This window comes from Tamandua tetradactyla, chromosome X (assembly GCF_023851605.1).
Source record: "Tamandua tetradactyla isolate mTamTet1 chromosome X, mTamTet1.pri, whole genome shotgun sequence".
Classification (NCBI taxonomy): Eukaryota; Metazoa; Chordata; class Mammalia; order Pilosa; family Myrmecophagidae; genus Tamandua; species Tamandua tetradactyla.
Genome location: NC_135353.1, coordinates 109,112,054 through 109,120,373, shown reverse-complemented (window position 1 = coordinate 109,120,373; position 8,320 = coordinate 109,112,054).

Sequence of the window (8,320 nt, the reverse complement as noted above, 5' to 3'; positions counted from 1 at the left end):
TATGTATCTAGTGCATTTTTTATTTGGTCTACAGCATCTTTAATCTCTGTGATATCAGCTATTTTTCTATTTATTTTTTCAAGTTCCTCTTTAAGCTCTTCTAGTGCCTCTTTTATGTCATTATCCATCACACTGGCTTTATTTAATAAAGTTATATAGACATCTTTGATTAGATGCTCCTAAGTCTGTGTCTCTTCCCATGTTTTAATTTGTTCATTAAATTGTGCTGTATCCATCTGCATCTTCATGTGGTTAGTGATTTTCTGTTGTCTTTGTAGCATGTAAATATCTTGATAGGGTTACTTTAGAAGTTGATTTCTTTCAGCAGTCTAAAGCTTTGTACTTCTGGGATGGGTGTGGATCAAGACGTTGGGCATGAGGAGGGGCACAAAAGTGACATGATGGGTTGTGGTGCAGATATATGCATGGGTCAGGGACTCTATGCTGGTGTCTGGGAGCATGGGCTGTGGGTCACTGTGTTGTGGTCATGTGTTTCAGCATTCGTGGGGGTGAGGTGCAGCTCAGCGGGCCTTGGAGGACAGCAGCCATGTGCAGCACAGAGGACGCAGAGGTAGTGCATGGTGGGAGATGGATGGAGAGCTTAGCAGATGCACAGGAATTGGGGTGTGGGTATGATGCATGTGCCTGCATTAAGTGTGTAGGTCTTGGTTGTCAAGGTGTGTGGTACAGAAAACAAAATGAGGTACAGGAAGGTTGGGGTGTGGGTGTATCTTTGCACAAAGGTAGGTGTCGAAGGAGCCCATAATTCAGATGCACGAATGTTTAGGTGCAGGTCACATGTTGCAGAGTTTATGAGATGTGCATTGAATGGGTGATGATGGGTGAGCAGGGCCCTGGCATGGGCCCACAGATGCATAAATGGGGTGGGATAGAGATGCCCGTTAGTTCAGGGCAGAGGCTATGTATCACAGATGTGCCAGAGAGTACCTTCAAAGTTTGGGAGAAGTGCACTTGTGCCATCGGGTGGGACAAGGTTGTGATTGTGTGGGGAGTAAGGGGGTGTGATGCAGGGTTCAAGAGGTCTGTGCATAGATACACGAGTCCCCAGCAGGGAGGAAGTGGCTATGCTGGGGTGTGGATCTGGGAGACAGGGCCCTAGTGTGCACATGTGCAGAGCTCAGGAGCATTAAGGTAGGAATCTGCTTGCATGGACTGGGGGCGGGTGTGACCCGGATGCACAGGTCAGGACTTAACCAGAGCTGAGGGAATATGTTGGGAGTGGGCGCATACGTGTGCATGTGTCTGGGGAGCTGGATGCTGATGTACACATACACTGAGCTCGTGGGGGGGGCTGAGCAGAGTTTTGTGACTGTATTTTCTGGATGCGGATGTGGCCTGTATATGAAGGTGAAGAACTGTAGCATGAATGTAAAGGTGACTACTGCAGGAGGCTAGGAGGGGGAGGTGGGGTTTGAGGGGCTGGCCATGGGTGCGTGGGTCTCAGGAGGGGTAGGGCAAAATGGTGTGCCTCCGTTGGATAGATGTGTAGGACGGGAACATGCTTATGTGCATGCACAGGGAAGGGGTGAGGGGCGGGGATGCACGGGGAGGGGTTCATCACAGGAAGCTTGGAGCATGGGGCAGGTGATGGGATTCAGGGGTGTGGGGGAAGCCGTGGGTCTCAGGGTGGGGGTGGTGTACATGAGGGTAACACATTAAAGGAACGTGGCTTGGCTTACTTATTTCCTAGTCCCTGTCCCTTTGACCATGCACTCCTGATGGCACCGGGCCTCCGTCTAGAAATGGACGTGCTAGGCTGTTTGTGCTAGCTGGCCAGTCTCTGGTTCTCTGCATCTAAATTCTTTTCTTTTTCAACAAGGACCTCCCTATGCAGTGTAGAAGACCCTCTCAGGTCATTTCCACCCTGGAATAGCTCTCCTGGTATTTTTCTGTCCTTTCTTTAGCTGTTCATGGTTAATTATTTTTCAATGTTTTGTAGAATACACCAGTGAAACCATCTGGGCCTGGAGATTTCTTTTTTTTTTTTTTGAAATGTTTTACTTACAAGTTCGGTTTCTATAAAGATGTTCAAATTATCTATTTCATATTGCATGAGTTCTGAAATTTTGTGTTTTTCAAGAAATTGATCCATTTCAACCAGGTAGCCAAATTTATTAGTGTAGAGTTGTTCTTAGAATCACCTTACTATCCTATTACTTCACAAAGGTTTTCAGGTGTGTTGTTTGGTGTATAAACATTCAGGATTTCTGTCCTCTGGATGGACTGACCTTTTATCATTGGGCAATATATATCTCTGAACACTGGTAATTCATTTATTCTGAAATCTACTTCATTTGATATTAATATAGCCACTCCTGCTTTCTTCTGTTTAAGGGGGATGTAGAGTCCAAGGTCTGTAGGGTAGGCTGCAGGCTGGTGGCTCCAATGAAGGTCCTCAACGAACTCTCAAGAGAGGCTGGTTGGGCAACTGTGTGGATGTAAGAGTCCAAGATTTGTAGGGCAGGCCACAAGCTTGCAGCTCCAATGAAGGTCCTCAACAGATTCTCAGATGAGGCTGGTTGGCTAAAGCAGGAAGGTGATTGTCTCTTCTGTATCCTCCTTAAAAGGGTTCCAGTGATTAGATTAAACATCACTCATTGCAGAAGACACTTCCCTTAGCTGATTGTAAATGAGTCAACTGTGGATGCAGCCCATGCAATCATGATTTAAGTCCATGAAACATCCTCTTAGAAACTGACAGGCCGGCACTTGCCTGACCAGGCAACTGGGCACCAACACCTGGCAAAGGTGATGCATGAACCTGACCATAGCAGTCCACCCGTTGTCAACTTGGCAGCTATACACATCACCTTAAACCATACTTAATCTCTAAATAGAAAACAGTAACATACACAGATTTTCCCTCACCCAACAATACTCAACTTTCTCACGTACAACCAGAAATGCATTAAATCTCTCCAGAATAGGATGCATGTCCTTGGGTAATATTCACTCTTACACTTGACACCTTACATCTTAAATACTATAACATGAACAAACCAGCTTATGTCATATGAAAAAGGGGATAAAATTAAGAGGAAAACAAAAGTATTTTATTTATGTAAAAATACATAGATACTCATTACAAAACAAGGAGAAAATATTTGTAACATTACAGTCATTGTTTCTGTAACTGATCGTGTCATTGTAGCTCATATTTATCATACCTTGTCACACTACCCAGTCCATGTTCCCTTTACCGTCAGCATGTAATTCAGCTGGCCATTGTTCTTTGCCTCATGGGATGATACAAATCTTCATTTTGAAGTTTCAAATCCATTGGTAGTCATACCTGGATTGAGTTTTTGCAGTTTTCCATTGCTTTTAATCACAGGGCATGGTAGTATGAAGAGATGCCCTAGGGGATCTCCTATATTCCAGGAAAACACTTCTTTACCTCCACTGTGTATTGCAGTGCTATTTCCCCCTGATATTCAGGGTCAATCGCCGCAGCCAGTAAAGTAATGCCCTTCTTGGTTGTTGACCCAAGGACATGATAGCTCAAAGTGACCAGGTGGCAGTCTTAGATTCCAGTTCAAAGGAATTATTGTTGTTTCTCCTGGTGGAAGCATCCCCCCTTATGGAACTAAAGCCTGTAGACCAGCACAGCTCAAGGTCACAGGGACAGGAAGCAAAAATTTCCCTAGTGGATCACTAGAGGTAATAGTGAGTGGCACCCCTCCCATTTCCATGCCTTCATTCCTGGACCCATGGATCCTGGCTTGGCGAGAAGAAGCACCATACAGTGGATGCTGATTCAAAGCTCGCAGCCTCCTGGAGAGCATTACCTCAGTCCTGCAATGCATTGCTGCCCAGGTGGCACCGCAACTGAGTTTTCAAAAGACCATTCCACCGTTCTATCAACCCTGCTGCCTCTGGATGATGGGGAACATGGTAAGACCAGGGAATTCCATGAGTGTGTGCCCATTCCTGCACTTCATTTGCTGTAAAGTGGGTTTCTTGATCAGAAGCAATGCTGTGTGGAATAACCTGATGATGGATAAGGTGCTCTGTAAGGCCACAGATGGTAGTATTGGCAGAAGCATTGCATGCAGGGAAAGAAAACCCATATCCAGAGTGTGTATCTATTCCAGTTAGAGCAAATCACGACCCCTTCCATGAAGGGAGTGATCCAATGTAATCAACCTGCCACCATGTAGCCAGTTGATCACCTCAAGGAATGTTGCCACATCAGGGGCTGAGCGTGGGTCTCTGCTGCTGGCAGATTGGGCACTCAGCAGTGGCTGCAGCCAGAACAGCCTTGGTGAGTGGAAGTCCATGTTGTGGAGCCCATGCAGAACCTCCATCTTTACCACCATGACCACTTTGTTCATGAGGCCGTTGGGCAATGGCAAGAGATGTCAGGGAAAGAGGCTGACTTTCTATCCAGAGAAGGGGTCATCCTACCCACTTGAATATTAAAACCTTTCTCTGATAAAGACACACCTCTGGCATGCATTCACAAGGAAAACAAATATCTTCATATCCTTAGCCCACTCAGAGATGTCTATCCACATAACTCTTCCCCAGACCTTTGTCACCAATCTTCCAATCATGCTCTTTCCAAGTTCTTGACCATCGAGCTAAACCATTAGCAACAGCCCATGAGTCAGTATACAAATGCACCACTAGCCAGCTCTCTTTCCAAGTAAAATGAACAATCAGGTGCCCTTCTAGAATTTTCTACCCACTGGGAGGATTTCCCCCCACCACTGTCCTTCAGGGATATCCCAAAAAGTGGTTGTGTTGCTGAAACTGTCCACTTTTGGGTGGCACCTGCATATTGCGCAGAACCATCTGTAAACCAGGCGTGAGTTTTCTCTTCCTCAGTCAATTCACTGTAAGGAGCTCCCCAAGAGGCCATAGTCCTGGTCTGGGAAGGAGGAGGTAATGTGGCAGGACTGCAGACCCTGGGCATTTGGGCCACTTCCTCATGTAACTTACTTCTGACTTCAGGACCTGTTCTGGCCCTATCTTGTATATACCATTTCCATTTTATGATGGAGTGCTGCTGTGCATGCCAAGCTCCATCCTTGGTGGGTCAGACAACGCCCAGTTCATCACAGGCAACTCAGGCATCATGGTAACTTGATGGCCCATGTTTAGGTGTTCTGTCCTTACTATGGCCCAGTTGCAGGCCAAGAGCTGTTTCTCAAAAGGAGAGTAGTGATCTGCAGCAGATGGTAAGGCTTTGCTCCAAAATCCTGTCTGTGTTGTGATTCTCCTATAGGGGCCTGCCAAAGGCTCCAGACAGAGTCTGTATTTATCACTGACACTTCCATCACCATCGACTCTGCTCGATGGCAGAGTAGCTTGTACAGCAGTCTGGACCTGTTCTGGTGCTCCCTCTTGTCCATGTCCCCACTCAAACTTCGCTGCTTTTCTGGTCACTCAATAAATGGGCCAGAGTAGCACACCCAAATATGTTGTTGTCAAAATCCAAAGAGTCCAACTAGGCACAGTGCCTCTTTTTTGGTCATAGGAGGGGCCTGATGCAGCAACTTTTCCTTCACCTTGGAAGGGATGTCTGAACATGCTCCACACATTGGACACCCAGAAATTTCTCTGAGGTGGAGGAACCCTGTACTTTTGTTGGATTTCTCTCTCATCTTTGGACACAAAAATGCCTTACCTATAAGTATAGAGTAGTTGCTACTTCTTGCTCACTAGGTCCAATCAACATGATATCATCAATATAATGGAGCTTTGTGATGTCTTTTGGGAGGGAGAGATGATCAAGGTCCCTGTGGACAAGATTATGATGTAGGGCTGGAGAGTTTATATATCCCTGAGGTAGGGCAGTTGAACGTACATTGCTGACATTGTCAGCTGAAAGCAAACTCTTTCTGATGGTCCTTACTAACAGCTATTGAGATAAAAGCATTTGTCAGATCAATAGCTGCATACAAGTTACATGGGAATGTATTGATTTGCTCAAGCAATGATGCCACCTCCAGAATAGCAGCTGCAATTGGAGTCATCACCTGGTTGAGTTTACAATAATGCACTGTCATCCTCCAAGTCCCATCTGTTTTCTGCACAGGCCAAATAGGAGAATTGAATATGGATGTAGTGGGAATCACTACTCCTGCATCCTTCAAGTCCTTTAAGTGGCACTGATCTCTGCAATCCCTCCAGGAATCCAGTATTGCTTCTGATTTACTGCTTTGCTGGGTAGGAGCAGTTTTAGTGGCTTCCACTTAGCCTTCCCTATCATAATAGCCCTCACTCCATGAGTCAGAGAGCCAACATGGGGATTCTGCCAGTTGCTCAGTATATCTTATGCATTCTGGAACTGATGAAATAACTACAGAATGAGTCCAGGGGCCCACTGAACCCACTGTGAGGTTTACTTGAGTGAAAACACCATCGATCACTTGACCTCCATAAGCCCCCATTCTGGCGGACCAGAGAGATGTTTTGGGTCCCCTGGAATTAATGCCACTTCTGAACCAGTGTCTAGTAACCCCCAAAGTATCTGAACACACAGTTATTTCTCCTACACACAGTTACCCTGGTAAAAGGCCATAGGTCTCCTTGAAGAAGGCTTGGAGGAAGATTAACAGTCTAAATTTGTGGCAGTGTAACAGGGTCTTTCCCCAAATGGACCTGGTCTCCCTTCATTCAAGGGGCTCTAGGTCTGTTAACTGTCTCAAAGTCTGGAAATTGAATAAGAGACCATGACTCTCTGTTTTGTAATTCCAGTTAGACTGCTGTTCGCTTGACCTAGAACTCTTTTGCCCTTACACCCTAAACAAGAATTTAGTAAACTGACCATCTAACATAATTCTAGGTACCCCATGATCTACTAGTGGACACCACGAGTCTCTGTGAGTCGGATTTTTTTTTGACTCTTGCTTTGAGTCTGCTGACAATTATGATAACCATGTCCACCTTGACTTTGGTGATTAAGTGCTGCCACCTGGCTTTTGCCAACTTGGGATTTGCTCACCCTCATTGTGTTTAAAGATTCCAATTCAGTGACAACTGTTCCCACAGTAATATCTGACCTACAGAGAAGGGCGACTACAGAGCTCTTCATGGATGATGAAGTTACATTCACAAATTTATTACTCAGAGTTCTGGTAAAAGATGCATCCTCCAGGTATTCCCATGGTGTATGAGCAGGCTTTCCATGATAAGTTCACTCTAACATTCCAGTCTCTCTAAGCTGTTGGATCCCCTCATCTACATTAAACCCAGGCTGTTCTGGCATCTCAACCTCAGGTAATATCGGCCAGCTTTAGATCTATATTTCAGCCAACCATCAATATAAACTGTTAATACCTTTTATAACCCCTCAATCTATAACACTGAATGCAGAATCTCTGCCTAGTGGGCTCATATCAATAAATTCAGCTTGATCCAGCTTTATGATCCTCCCACAACTGTCCCATACCCTTAAAATCCATTGCCACACATATTCCCCTGATTTCTTTGTATATAAATTGGAAAACTCATGCAGTCCTTTTGGAGTATAATGTACCTCCTCATGGGTGACTCTTTGTATCTCACCTTTCAGGGCCTGTTGGGACCTTAGTTTAGTTATAGGTCTGGAAGAAATGAGGGGTGGTAGAGGTAAGTTATGAAAAGGATTAGAAGTATCTTCCAAGCCAATTGCTTCAGAGCATTCGTTTAAAGTTTATCTGGTGAAACAGGATTAATTACTGCAGGGCTAATCCTTTCAGGTGGATGTTGGGTAGCCAATTCCTGAAGGTAGGTTGGAGGTGGGGTGGCTATGTCTTCATGGCAAACCATTACAGGATTATTTAGAAAAGACTCAGCATAATCTAGGGTTTCAACCTCTCCACAGTCATCATTATCAATACATATATCACTAGCCCATTTTTCAGGGTCCAACTCCTTTCCACTCAATACCCTCATCTTAAGGGCAAACACCATGCAAGGTTGAGATTTCAGTTCATGTTGTAACGTTACTACCCTAATAATGAGACTCTGAGTCTGATTTTCAGAGATTTCAGGTCTGAGGTTACAGGAAATAAAAATTTTCTTTATGGCACTCATAGAAACTTTTACATTTGTCACACTGTGCTTGAGCTCCTAATTTGAAGCCTGCACATCATCCCTTTCTCTCATCAATGTATACAGCATATCTAACAACAAACAGCCAATAAACTCTATATCTCTTAGTTCCACTAAACTTTGTAAAGGTGTCAAAAACATTGTAACCCAGAGTCTGGCTTCAAATAAATTAAGAATTGGCATAATCGAATGGCAATATTTTGCCTACCTCTTTTGCCAATTCACCCCATAGATTGGCAGTGTCATTCTGATTATG